This window comes from Scylla paramamosain, chromosome 16 (assembly GCF_035594125.1).
Source record: "Scylla paramamosain isolate STU-SP2022 chromosome 16, ASM3559412v1, whole genome shotgun sequence".
NCBI lineage: Eukaryota > Metazoa > Arthropoda > Malacostraca > Decapoda > Portunidae > Scylla > Scylla paramamosain.
The window spans coordinates 12732501-12747500 of NC_087166.1; the positions used below are offsets into that span (position 1 = coordinate 12732501).

Sequence of the window (15000 nt, forward strand, 5' to 3'; positions counted from 1 at the left end):
CACACACACACTTATCACACTTCCATGTAATACGAACACTAATTAAACCACAAACCATACACAACACACACCATACAACATTCAAACCACACACCATTCAGAGACACTTTTGGTTAATTCTTTTGGCCCTTTCCTTGAGGTACAAGCCCCTCAGTAAGCTTTTTTTTTTTTTAGACCTAAGCAAGTACCCTTCTTTTAAACAAAAATACAATCTACACATACGAGTACAATATACACCATACAACACACACACACACACACACACACACACACACACACACACACACACACACACACACACATACACACACACACACACTACTCATTAAAACTTGTGACACCAATAATTCTGAAGCCAACACCTGGTGACGTCACATGGGCACCAAAACACCTGTTGTTCTGGGAGTGTTTTTTCCCACACCTGCGTCCCGGGCCTTAATTGACTCAGCACAGCCATTTCCCTTACTTCGTTTGAGGTAATTAGATGATTAATTATATTCCGTTTCTTATGCCAGCGACGGGAAGCGAAGGAAAGGGAAGAGAAGGGGTGATGAGGTACGCGTGGAGGAGGAAGTGAGAGAGGATGAGATGGTAATGAGGTGAAAAGGGGGAAAGTTGAGAAATGAGGCAGGTGAGGTAGGTTAGGGGTTTGGAGGGTACTCATAGGGAGGGATGCGGAGAGGGAGTGAGGCTGGTTAAGGGAAAAGGGTTAGAAGGAAATTTAAGAGTGGGAGGTGGGAGAAGATATGGAAAAGAGGTGGAGGAAGAATGGGAGAAGTAGGAGGAGGAATGGGAGGATATTGAGTACGAGGAGGAGAAGGAAGACGACGAAGGAAGAAGATGAAAACAATAAGATAAAGAGGAGGAGGAGGAGGAGGAGGAGGATGAGGAGGAGGAGGAGGAGGACGATGACGAGAAAGACATTAAGTAAACTGCACACACACACACACACACACACACACACACACAGTTAATGACAAACACAAACATAACAAACAAAACAAAGTAAAACCTGCAAGACAAAGCAACAACAACAGAGAAACAAGAGACGAGTAGAAAATTAAATCCTGTAATAACTTTCACCCGTCGAGGGCAAACAATTTACATGAATACCTAATAAAGATGATAATATATAAAAAAAAAACTGTTGCCTCCGTCCCTGATAAACTTGGTGTGTTCATTAATTACCTGCAGTGACCTGGGTGTCATAATAAACTTCCTAAGAAATATTGCACTTTTTTTTTCCCCCCACAGGTTATTTATTGTTTTCGCGACGATGCTTCATCAAAACATTAACGATTTTTGTTCCACTCTATACCTCTGGTTTTAATGTGTGTGTGTGTGTGTGTGTGTGTGTGTGTGTGTGTGTGTGTGAAATTGCATCTCCTTTCAACGTACGTAGCTGTGTGTGTTTATAATACGTGTGTGTGTGTGTGTGTGTAAGAGCAGTATTTGACAAATGAATGCTAAACCAATGTTATAGTGAATAAAAGTCTACCTCTTGTCTATCCATTAACCTCTTTCTATCATTCTATCTATTCAATTAATCTATCAACTTATCTATTTATCAATGAACGGCTGAGTGAGAGAAACTACATGTACCACTAGCCCATCACGTCTCTGAGCTGTAAGGAGGGAGTGTGCCGCGCAGCCACTCCCTCTCCTCCGCTGGCTCTACGTGTCAAAACAAGGGTGGGTGGGACTGCCCAAGCCTCCACCACTGCCTTTGATCTTGTGTTGCCTCAAGTTTACAGGGTCCACGTAAACACATTTCTGCGTCGCCACACCCATACATAATGTTTTTCCCATTATATTATTATTCTCGAGACCAAATAGGACGAGTATAACTATGTTTTAGGGTACGTAAAAGCGAATCATGAAAGTAATGACTTGTTAAGAGGAAGTAAGATGTTATATGTAACTTTATTTTCCTTCAAGATTAATGAAAAGCCAGGTAAGATTAGGTAATGGTCAAGGTATACATGCAGTTAATTTAACAATCACACCTGTATAGTTAAGCGCCTCAGAATAAGAGAAAAGCAAGTAATAAAACGCTCATACCTAGCAACTCCCGCGCAAGTATGGCCGCCGCGAGCCGAAATATTTACTTTTACGCATTTAAGATTTCCTGGTTAAGTTTACCATTCAAGGCTCAGAAGGACGACTTAAACATTTACTGGGTAAGGACTGATTATCAAAAGGCTGGATATTACAGAAACAGTAGCCTTTTTATGAGTGATATGAGCCGAATCGTGCCCTGCCGCTTCACCAAACCACACAGATTCACTGCAGCCAAACCACACAGATTCACCAGTGGAGGGTATACCTCCCTCTCAGGCCCACGGCAATAATTATCTAATAACATAAGTCCTAATAGGCTTAGGTAACAGCGCGCCATCACAAGTACTCACAGTGAAGGAGGGAAAGGATGCCCGGAGGAAGAGTAGAATTGAGGATACGAGTGACGTCAACCTTCCACCACCAGAACACCAAAACACCGACCCGGGACAGGAAACACCTGGCCGGAGTTACAAATGATCGAGATTACCACACATTCCTGAAAGAGATAACACTGCTTTAAGTCTTATATATTTATTCGATTTATATCCCTTGGTTTTGTTTAGTGTACACAAACTGTACTTTTCCTACATGTGTGAACAGATGGCGCTGCGGTGCCTGATGCCTGCCTGCCTTGCCCCCTCACCGTCTCTCCTCCACCTCCACCTCGCCTCTCACCTCCCTAATCACCATCGCTGGTTCACCTCGCCTTCCCCGCTGCCACAAGAGGGACACGAATCCAACATTACACTCTCTAAGCCTCAAAAAGAAACATTACTCCGCATTACCGTAACGATGCGTGGATGACTAGCGTTAAAACTCCAACGTTTATCTTTTTTTTCTCTCTCAGTGTTTTGAATCTTGCCAAATGCTGAGGTGCGATGAGGTGAAGGGAAGCAAGACGAGCGTGTGCAGCCGCAGCGTCCCGAAGTTCGCTGGCAATACACGTGACAGAGTTTGGCTGAAAAATACTTGATTACAGAAGCACTTCACTTCCCTCGTGCATTTTCTCCGCGGTAAAATCCACCACATCTGTATTTGCCGATAATTCACGCCACGGGAAGCGCGCCAAGGAGGGAGGGAGGAAGGAAGGAAGGCTTCGTCCGCGTGAAGGGAAGCGGCCTCTTGTTCCTCCTCCTCTTCTTCCTCCTCTTCCTCCTCCTCCTCCTTCTCCTACTACTACTACTACTACTACTACTACTACTGCTACTACTACTACCTACACTCTTCATTTTTTTTTCTTTTTTTCTTCCTTTCTCCTCCTCCTCCTCTTCCTCCTCCTCCTCCTTCTCTTCCTCCCAGAATTAAGAAATATGCATCGCCATGAGAACATTTCAAGAAAGAAAAAAGAATAAAATAAACAGGAAGCAACATTTTTACAAACCACTAGGTGAGAGAGAGAGAGAGAGAGAGAGAGAGAGAGAGAGAGAGAGAGAAGATCCTATGTAGTTTCCTTGGTGACCGAGTGGAAACGAGACGCCCCAGGAGAAACTCACAATTAGACATCCTCGACGTCCTAATGGAAGCCTGTTTGGGTGGCGGCTGGCGCAAGGTAGAGGGGAGAGAGAGAGAGGGAGAGAGGGAGAGGGAGATGGGGAAAAGATGATGTGAGAGGAAGGAGGGAAAGAAAGAGAAAAGCAGCAAAGTCGGGAAAGTGACACTGGGAGGAACTGATGTGCAAGAGAGATAAAGATGCGATAAAAAATAAGGAACAAAGAGAGACGGAGAAAGGAGGGAGTGGAAAAATAGTAATAGGTGGAGAAGCAAGGAATGACGGGAGGTGGAGCTCTGGAGACGTGTAAGATTTTCCAACGCTGGGGGAAAAGAGTAAAGGCGGCAAGGTATAGATGAAGAAAGAGAAGGGAAGGGAAGAGAAGAGACATTTGACAGGCGGAGGAAGGGACGAGAGGGCGAAAAAGAGGCTGTAAGGTGCTGGAAGGGAAGGGTAGGAGGAGGAGAAGGAGAAGCAGGAGGAGGAGGAAGAGGGAGATATGACAAGCAGTTGACGAAAGGGGAAAGGCGAGAGAGAAGGGGAAGAAAACTAGGAAGAAAAAGATGAAGAAAATAATGAAAAAAAAATGGAGAGTAAATTGGAGATGAGAATTCTGAAGTATTTACCAAGAAGACGAGAAAGGAGAAGGAAGGAAGGCGGGAGGCAAGGTGAAGTGTCGGCAGGGGGAAGGCAGGGGAAGGCAGGGGGAAGGGCAGGGAGGATAAGACACCCTTTCTCACCTGTCTTCCCCGCCCGTCTCAGGTTACGCCGCTTCCACCATCCCACCATCCTCACCCCGACACCTCGCAGCATTTTTGTGTGGGGTCACGTAAAACCGCACTGGTGTTGTGTGACTGACTCCCCCCACGCCTGGAGGAGAGAAATAGGGTTAAAAAAATGCCCATGTGAGCAGGTTGAGGTGTAAGATAGATGGGCATTGTGATAAGAGAGGGAAGGGAAGTGATGGTTATATGTTGTGTGGGTGAGTTGATGTATAAATTAGTAATGAGAAAAATGTAGAGATATTATAGACGGAAGCACGTATATTCTTGCCATACCATCTGGCTCTACTTATCTATATCTTGTCTGTATCTGTCTATCTATTTCTTTATGTATCTAACTACCTACATACCTACCTACATACATACATACATGATAAAGACTGGATTTTCAACGCAAATACCAAATAAAAATCGAACAAGAAAATATTGAAGATAAGAAACTACTGAAAACTTAAAATACTCACCTTGAAATAAAAAAATATATATATATAAAAAAAATATAGTACATGCAGTTTATGAGTGACGGTACTAACAGGGATGATGGAGATTATAAAACATTCACCCAGAGGTTAATTCAATATACATCATATAGTGCCGACCAATATTTACCGGCGGAATCTCTGTGACAGACTCAGACAGGGAGGTACAGCCATTACACCCCCACTTACGCAGAGCTACGGTGAAAAGTAAAATAAAAGTGTGTTTTCCGTGATAATTTTACGCTCCGCTCATGTTGCTGCCACGGACCAGACAGTGAATGATAACGTACCTAATAATTACCTTGCTTTTTTTAACTGCAAGAATCATGAATGTCAGGTTTAGTTTGGTACATTATCAACTCTTTTGGTGCTTGTTCAGTCTATCATATTTTTACATTTTGTTTGTTTCATTTTTTTCTTGTTTATTTATTCATTTATTTATTTATTTATGTTTGACCTAAAGATAGTGCCGGTGACTGTCTGTATACACACACACACACACACACACACACACACACACACACTTAAATACTTAAATACATAGACTTTGAAGAGTTATGGTTCTTACCAACACAACTATAAATTCATCAACGTGTGTGTGTGTGTGTGTGTGTGTTTGTGTGTGTGTGTGTGCTCATGAGTGTACAATAACCTAAGTAGTTGTCTATCTACATGTTATTAGTTCTCAGCGCATTTCAGATCCAACATTCTCGTAGTCTTGAGGGGAAAAAATTGCTGCCTTAATGAGCTCGTGTGGGACAAAATTCAACAGCAGGCAACCCTCATTACGAGATGCTTGGGTTGTCAGGAGGAGTGTCAGGCGTGTCAGGAGGCGGGAAGGCGTAATGTGAACCCTAACACATTTTTTAACCCATGAGAGCGTGTGCCGAAGAGAGAGAGAGAGAGAGTATCATGCGTGGAATATTCGTTGTAATTGAAGTGTTTCGTGTCTTCGAGTCGATTTTAGTGAAGTTGTAGTAGGTTGTCAGGGGTTGTAGTGGGTTGTGGTAGGTTGTCGTGGGTTGTAGTTGGCTGTAGTAGGTTGTAGTGAGCCTGTAGTTAGTTGTGGTGGATTGTGGTAAGTTGTGGTGGGGTTGTCATATGGTACTGCTGTAAGAAGGCGGCAGAGGAAGTAAAGCTGCTTGTGTGTAGTGAAGCCTTAGGACGTAATCTGATTCCACATAGATAGGCTGACGAAGATTTAAAATGAGAGAAATCTAAAAGGCAAACAGGGAGGCAAGCTGAACGCGGCACGTGATATCTGAGTGAAAATAATAAAGAGAATCAATGGTGGCGCTTATGCATTAATTATTTGAACTCCCTTGTCTATGTTCTGTGATCTCTATTTTCCTCTCTTTCTATTTCGCTCTTTCTTTTTTTTTTTATTAATTTTCATTCTTGTCCGTCTTGCTCGCTCCCTCTCTCGCTCTCTCGTTCTCTCCACTCGCTCATTCCAGTTCCTGAATGCAGGTATGTTTTCATTCACGTTCATACAATGCCATTCTCTTGACAATTTAAAATCCTTACACACTACCAGAAAAAAAAAAAGAAGAGAGGTTGAGAGAGAAAATAATAATAAGGATAATACTGCAGAGAACGGGACAACGTATGCATTTGTTTCAGTGAGAGAGAGAGAGAGAGAGAGAGAGAGAGAGAGAGAGAGAGAGAGAGAGAGAGACGCCATTCCCCACGCACACTCCTCACACGTGGGAGCTTATTTACGAGTCTCTTATTCAACTACATTCACCCATCCACCCATCCACTCAACCACCCTACAACCCACTTACTTACCTAACCAACCATCAATCCACTGGCTTCCATCAAAACCATCCATTCGTCCACCCATCCACTCACCCACTTACTATCTACCCATTCACCAACCCACTCACTCATCCATCCATCCCACCTATCCACGCAGCTATTCACTCTCTCATCCACCTACCCACCCATTGACCCGGCCATCCACCCGTCTATCCACGCACCTACCTACAACCCATTCATCCATCCATACATCTATCATGCAATCACTCACTCTTCCATTCACATATTAGTCCATCCACCTATCCATTTATCCACACATCATTGCATCTACAAGCCACACATCCCTTCATACACACACCCATTGACATACCGATCCATTTACCTCATATATCCACCCAGCCAAATACCCATCCATACACTAATTCACCCATCCATCCATTCACGCATTCAACCACCCATTCACCTACTCATTCACTTACCCATCCATTTGTCCATCCACACAACACTTCATCCATCAACAAATCCATCAATCCACTCATCTAGCTATCCCCCACATCCACCCTTCCATACACCCGCCTCGCACACCCGTCCTTCATCCACTAATCCATTCAGAGAGAGAGAGAGAGAGAGAGAGAGAGAGAGAGAGAGAGAGAGAGAGAGAGAGAGAGAATCGAGATTTTATCAATTTATAACGTCCAATGGGAGACAAACAAGTATAAACTGATATTAACTCAAGTGCACATTATGTTACATGCATGCGAGACAACAGATATCCATTTGCTAACACACACACACACACACACACACACACACACACACACTCACCGGCCTGGTCGTCCAACCTCAACGCAAAACAGAGGGAGAGGCTGGAGAGAGTGCAGAAGCGCGCGGCCAGGATCGTGCTTGGCCCTTCATACGCCGGCTACGCTGACGCCCTCACCATCCTGGCAGCTGTCTTCAAACAAGCACTCCTACAGTGGCAAACTAATGCTAAACAACCACCGCCATCGTCTCTATGCCAGGCCGACAATCCCACACGGGGCGGCCCAGCCATGCCACTACACACACACACACACACACTTAATAAATGACAATGCTACTGCAACTATTACCACTGCTACTTCACTCCCTACCGCTCTTCTATTACTCATTTCTTACTCCTCCTACCTGGAAATGCCCGGAAAGTCCTGAAAATTAGTGAAAATATTGACGAAGAGACAAGGAGAGGTAGGAAGGAAGGTCTCGGTCTGCGTTGGTAGTGGGCGCTCTGAACGGGGCTGTTACCTTCAGTTCATTTAAGCCTTATTTGAGGCATTTTGTGGGTAATTTATCTATTTTTGTAGTTAATTCTGGGTTTCCTTCACGTTTGAGTCTAGGAACACACGGAAGTTCAGCTGAACATTGATGTACAGGCAGGGAGGGAGGCAGGGAGGATGAGCGTCTCGGCCCTTATATTTACATTACGTATTTCATTTTGAAAATCGCGAAAATCACGAAAAAAAAAGTTATTTTTTCGAAAAAAAATGTTAGATCAGATTTTATTATATATTATAACCTGTTATAGTTTACTAATAATAAATTAAATATCAAAATAATTGACGGGGAATAGTGCTGGAAATCTAATATGATTTTTCGTTATAACTTGTATTAATGTTATTAGCTACAAAATTTGAAGTTTATCAGTTCATTAGATGAGAAGTTAGCGGCAATTTTAGGCAACGCGCACATACCGCACTTGCCTAATATTCAAATCACTCTACCTCAAAAACTTTGCGAGAGGCCAATCGTTGTGCTATATACTGTTGGATAGGATATTTCATTTTGCGTTCAGTGATATGTATCCAGTATCGCTGAGACAAAATTAAGTTGGCGAAAATTGCAGAAAACTGACGATCCCTTTATAAAATATTATTTTTTTACACCTTTCTACATTTTGCAAGTTAGCCATTGACTTCACCAAATTCAGGAGATGAAACCTATATTACATAAAACTAATAGAGGTTTGCTATGATGTAGTGTTAATTTCGTTACGATCGGCCGCATATTTACGGCGATATTAGCGTCTGAATAGCGTTACAGGTGAGCCAGACGTATACCGCCTTACCTAATATTAAAAAAAAAAATAATAAATAAAAAAGTAATTTCAGTTCAAAATTTTGCGAGAGCCAAATGATTTTCTTATATACCATTGGATAGGAAACTTTATTCTGCGTTCAATGGTATGTGTCCGATCTTATTGAGAATTGCTGAAAATTGAGTAGTTTTAAAGAAATCCATTTTTGACACCCTTCTACTATTTCGAAGTTTGCCATTGAGTTTACGCAATATAAGAGATGACAGCGATATTACATAAGATTAATAGAGTTGTAGTATCATATGGTGCTACTTTCGTTACGATCGGCCGCCTAGTTCCTGAGATATTAGCGTTTGAACAGCGTTACGATCGGGACGAGCCGGGCCGCTCAAAATAAAACTCCAACCTCCATAGTAAACTTTGCTTTACTTGTAATAACTTTAAAAAAAATAATAAACAAATAATAATAATAATAATAATAATAATAATAATAATAATAATAATAATAATAATAATAATAAAAATAATAATAACAATAGTAATAATAATAACTTAAAAAATAAGCGTCTGAAATGTTCATACCTCTTTTTTTCCATATTTCTGTTATTTGCAGCGGTTTCTTGAGCAACACTAAACAATTTCACACTACAGAGCAGTCTCCAGAACACGATGGAATGATGAGAAAGTAAATGCAGTGTGATACAAACGAATCATGGAAGTGTTTTTAAGAACATAAATGTAGACGTAGATGTAGATTTGAACATCATGTGTCCCCCCTCACCGCCGCTGCGTTACTCTTGATCTCCGAGGTGTTTGCCTGATTACCTGCCAGTCATCGTGAAGTGTCTCCGTCACTCGGTGTATCAGTTTCTTCATTTTTCGATCGAATTCTTTTTCATCTCAAAAACAGTTATGAAGGCTTGTCTGGAAATTCTTCGCGTGGCTGTCCTCAACAGAGAGGACGCCCGCACCCCCACCAAGCTGACGGTGTCCTACAAGGGCTGGTGGCACACGCCTATGTTGCACGTGCCCCTAGCCATGGAGCCTCTGCGTGACGGCGTGCACGCCACTCGCAAGGGTGGCAAGATAACGCTCATCCAGAGGTTTGCCAGCGGAAAGGCGCCCACCTTCCGCGTGAAGGGCCGCAGCAGCAAGCTGGAGATCCGGCTGTACGCGCGGCGCACCCTCCGGACGCGGGCCCAGGTAGAGGTGAGCCACCTAGTGTGCGGCACTACCGAGAAGCTGCTCAAAGTGCCCTTTGAGGTGAAAGTTGGCGGGAAGGTGGAGAAAGCCTTCCTGGTGGTGGCGCAGACCTCGCCCGTGCCTACCCCTCCACCCCCGCCCATTTACCCGGTGGGACACAAGCGGCTATCGAGCCCACCAGTCCCGGAGTGCACCTTCCCTCTGGGAGAGTACGAGCCCTCTCAAGCCAGGCTGAAGCTCCTGGTGGAGGAAATGTGCGGGCCGATGCCTGACCCCGGGGAGTGGCTGGTGCCCGCCAGCCCAACCGGGGCCTTGTGCTCGGCGCCAGAGGCCATGCCCCTGCCCCTGCCAGACCCCAGGGAGTGGCTGGTGCCCGCCAGCCCACCCGGGACTCTGTGCTCGGAGGCAGAGGCCACGCCCCCGCCAGATGAGACAGATAGCAAGGCTGACACTGTCTTACAAAAATGTGAAGCGAACAGCGTGGGAACGTTGACAGACAGCGTCGTGCAGGAAAGCGAGACCGCCGAGATGAGCCCGCAAACCAGTCCACAGGTAGTAGGCGACCGCTACGTGCGACTGTGGAATGCGGCGTTCGGGGAGCGTAAAGAGTCTCGGCTGCAAGAAGAACGGCGAAGGGAATGTCGCCGGTCGAGACCAAGAAGAGTTGATAGTTTCGAGCGGCTGTGTAACATCGTGTTTGGGGAGGCGACGGACTCTGAGGAGGAAGACCAGGTCAACCCGGCCCAGGCTGATGCACGCCAAATAGGACCACAAACCCGTGTGTTTGGGGAGAGGCCTGCACGCCTTCAGCGAGAGGCAAGCCGCAGACCAGCTTGTAGAAGTCAGTGCCCGCCGTTTGCGGCTGTGGAATGAAGTGTTTGGTGAAGTACAGAATGGTAGCGGCGTGCGGGGTATTACTGTAACACCGTCTCGGAGGAATGCAAGTCTGACACCGCCACGGGGAATCCTGAAACGAACACCACCACAAGTCACCTCACTAATCGCCGCAGATCAGCCAGTAGAAGTCAGCGCCCGCAGTGTGCGGCTGTGGAACGAAGTGTTTGGTGAAGTGCAGTGATGTGTTTGGTGAAGTACTGAATGTTAGCGACACTCGGACTATTTTATCTAAGTATTTATCGTGCACACTTAGATAAATACTTAGATGAATACTTTATGAGTTATGGGACTGTTTACTTTAATAAATACTTAGTTAAATACTCTCGTGCCATCAACCATCGCCGAACTGCGCCAAGAATTTCACCATATAAACAAGAGTCACACTCCCATACTATTCTTCATCCTTAAGTGTCATCACTCGCTCCACCTATATCAAATAAAACTGACCGAGTTGTGCTATGATAAATTGCTAATTTCGTTACGATCGGCCGCGTAGTTCCGAAGATAACAGCATTTTGAATAGTGTTACGGTCGGGTCGGACCGGGCCGGGCCGCTCAAAATGAAACTCCTACTTCCATAGTAAGCTTCGTTTCGCTCGTAATAAAGAAAATACTAATTCCTCGTCGTATAAAGAAAATGTTTTTTTTTTTTTCAAATCCAACAACAGACTTATTTTAATTTTGAAAATATGAATTGCTAGACTAGACTTTATGGGATATTACTACTTGGTATATGTTTTTTTATATATTTTATTTTTAAGTATCAAATTAAATACCAAAACAATCCTAAGCGTGCTACTAAGAAAAAAATTTAAATTTATAAAATGACGAATTCATTATTATTTCGAGAAACAAAAACAGCCAGATTAGACTTCATTATAGACTATAACTTATTATAGTTAACTGATAATAAATTAAACATCATAACAATGACAAATATATTGATAAAAAAGAGAAAAATAAACTACTGGGCCGAAGTGTTTTTTTACACCTCTCCTCCCTACCTCGTCTTCCTCTTCTCTCCCTCTCCTTGTCCTCCTCTCCCCTCCACCTCCTCCTCCTCCTTCTCCTCCTCCTCCTCCTCCTCCTCCTCCTCCTTCTCCTCCTCCTCCTCCTCCTCCTTCTCCTCTTCCTATTCACCCGAATCTTAAAACACCTGAAACCACCTGGAAAATTATGGAAATTATTCTAATTATTGACGGATAGAGACTGAAAATTGTTACCGTAGCAGCGGCGGGGCGGGGCCGGGCTCGGTGGGGCGGGGCGCCAAGGATACCGTTGTATGTGGTGTTGTGGTGTGGTGGTGACAACAATGCATTCTCACCCATTTCACTGTCCTGTGTGTGTGTGTGGGGGGGGGGGGGCGATCAGAGACGAGTCACAAAGCTTTATAAATGGTGTTTGATTGCCACTTGTTACATCCTTCCCTAATTACCAATCACTCTGAAACACCTTTACTTGTCCTACAGCCACATGCAATCTTTAAACTGGGTAAAAATTGCAAAATCTATTCTTTTCCACCCATAACGTTTTTGCAGATGCCTATAAAGATTTCATAATTTGTATATGATGGTGACAATTCTCCCGTATCAAAGTGAAAAGGTTAAAACAGTAGTTGTAATTTGGTGACTGTGGCTGGGATGATGGATGGGTGAGTGTGCGTGGGTGGGTTACTGGGTAGGAGACTGATAGATGGATGGGCGGGTGGGCGGGAGGATGTGGTTGAGTGGGTGGCTGGATTAGTGGACTAAAAGAGATGAGTTGGTGGGTGAGCATGATTCGGTGGATATTTGGATGGAGTTACGGCTGTGGGTAGATGGATGTGAGTTGGTGGATATGGTTGAGTGGTTGAGTGGATGGGAAGACGTGGTCGAGTAAGTAGTGAATGGGTTACCAAATGTTATAATGGAGCATGTGGTCCCACATGCTGCCTTCACGAGGCCTGTAGTCCAGCAGATGTCTGAGTCTAGAGATATTTTGGGGAACAAGTGGTTTGGGCACCAAGTGTCTTGAGCACCAAACGTCCTGAGGCCTATTTGCACTCAGGCTGATCTGTCTTGAGGATCATCTGACCTGAGGCCTGTATGACCTGAGTACCATCCGTCCCAGTACCAAGTGACTGTAAACCCTTACACACACACACACACACACACACACGGAGATAAGAGTAAGAGAGAGAGAGAGAGAGAGAGAGAGAGAGAGAGAGAGAGAGAGAGAGAGAGAGAGAGAGAGAGAGAGAGGATGAGATTGGAGTTGGAATATAGTGCAATAACCTGATGGTCAGCCTGCAACTTGCACATCTGCTTGCATTACGCAGGAAAAGGTCATCGCGAGCTATCCTGTATATCTACCCCGCCCTGTGATCGCCGCGCCGCCGTTAGCAATAATAAGGCCGTGGATATGGCGAGCATTTGTATACAGCACACTGCGTTCCGTATGATGCAGGCGGCGCCGGTGGCAGTGATTGTGGTGGTGGTGGTGGTGGTGGTGGTGGTTATAGGCGCTGGGGTCATGGGAAGTTAGTCACGGCCATTACCATCATCAGTGTAAAAAAATGTTATTTCTTTCTTTAGTTAATATGGGTTGGTGAGTTGTCATTTGGTGGTTCTCGCTGCACCTCTTGTCTTTGTCATCTCTGGTCTAGTCCTTATGAGAGGATGAGATGTCAACTATACTCTGAAAGAATGGCTTTATACCACACTCTCTGCTTTATGTTAGAAAAATGTTAGTTCTTCCTTCAGTTAGTATGGGTCGCTGAGTTGTCATCTGGTACTTCTCGACCCTCCTCTTGTCTTTGTGTTGCCTGCATCAACTGTATTCCTTTTGACGGCATGAAGTATGCAATGTACTCTAGAATAATGATTTTATACCACACTCATCTGCTTCATGGTTATTTGAGACGGTCGTGGACACTCTTAGTCTCACTTCCTTCGTTGGAGTGATGCAAAGATTATACAAGAGTCTTATGTAGTCTTTGAGTGTGATGCGTGACTACTGGCGGCGCTGACTGGTGGCTTCAATGACTAATGAGCTCAAGACTGTATAAGATAATGACAGGTGACAACCAAGAGTGTGAAGAGTGTGAGGCTGCGGGTCATGCCCAAGCCAGGGTCTCACCACCTGCCTCCTGCTTTGTCTGTCCGCATGTCATAGGATCAATTAACTAATAACACGAAAATAAAGGAATATTGAGGGAGTACCTGACATAATGTGATGAGTGGAAGGTACCAAGAATGTGAGGCTGCGGGTCACTACCAAACCAGCACCTCACCACCTGCCTCGTGTGTCCGCGTGTCATAAGGTCAGTGAGCTAAAAACACGAAAAAAAAAAAAAAATGGGGAAAAATTGCGGGGACGGCAGGCATAATGTGAGCGCTGGGGGCTTCGCTGCCCGAGGCAATGGTTTCATCCCATCAGTCAGTCAATTTCATAACGCTCCCAGTGTTGCGTCCTTCCTGCTTCCACGTATGGCCACACTGCTGCTGCCAAACGGCCTGTCATGTGCTTCTTTTATTAATCCATCACACAGATCACGCACTGTTTTACTTCCATCACACGCGGACCTGCCTCGCCTATATGCTGGCCCCGATCTCGTTAACTCGAGTATTTTCTCTACTACTTGTCATTTCCACTGGCCCATGAATGAGACAAACTGAAATATACAGAGTGAGGGAGGCTGAAATGTGACCCGTACCATTATAGTGATATCCGGGGGAGTCTGGAGTCTGGCGCAGTGACGGGCGGTGCTGGGGGCGTGGTGTGGGCGCGGGCAGGAGGTGGCGTCTCACTCGACCTACTGGGAGACACAAACTATTTGCACCGTAATAAAACTGTGTTGGTTGTTCCTTATTTCAGCGTAACATTTCAGTTCCTTTAGTCTCTATTAAAATGCCAATTAGTGTACATAAATTTGGCTGCAGTAAAACATCTACCTGTTCTTCTCCACTTGCTATGACCTCAGAACCAAGCCTTGAACCTCCGCCCACATGACCTGCCCCGCTTGGTCCATCCCCTTCTTTCCCATGATCAGTGTGGTGATGGGAGTGGTGGGAGGGAGAGGAGAGGTGGAGGAGGAGAGTATGGTGGATGGGTGGGAGGAGGAAGAGAGAGGAGTGCTGGAGAGAGGAAGAGAGAAGGTACCGGATGAGGTAATAGCAGAAACAGTAGTTAAACAGTAACTGAGGGAAGAGGAAGTATAGTTGTGGTGGGTCGTCAATGGAAGATGGAAGAGTGGTGGTTCCTCCCTGGCTGGTG

At 44.8% G+C, this 15000-nt stretch overlaps 2 long non-coding RNA genes across 2 annotated transcripts in view; one reads left to right on the top strand and one right to left on the bottom strand.

The window, feature by feature from the left end:
• LOC135108063 (uncharacterized) overlaps nucleotides 1-14540 on the bottom strand; it is a 48561-nt gene extending 34021 nt beyond the window's left edge. The window contains exons 1-3 of the long non-coding RNA XR_010272129.1: nucleotides 14441-14540; nucleotides 4291-4420; nucleotides 2412-2557 (exon numbers count right to left, since the gene is read on the bottom strand). This is a non-coding gene — a long non-coding RNA (uncharacterized LOC135108063). The remainder of the gene's footprint in view (nucleotides 1-2411; nucleotides 2558-4290; nucleotides 4421-14440) is intronic.
• A 144-nt stretch (nucleotides 14541-14684) lies between these two features.
• LOC135107810 (uncharacterized) overlaps nucleotides 14685-15000 on the top strand; it is a 47313-nt gene continuing 46997 nt past the window's right edge. The window contains exon 1 of the long non-coding RNA XR_010272006.1: nucleotides 14685-15000. This exon is cut by the window's right edge and continues 371 nt beyond it. This is a non-coding gene — a long non-coding RNA (uncharacterized LOC135107810).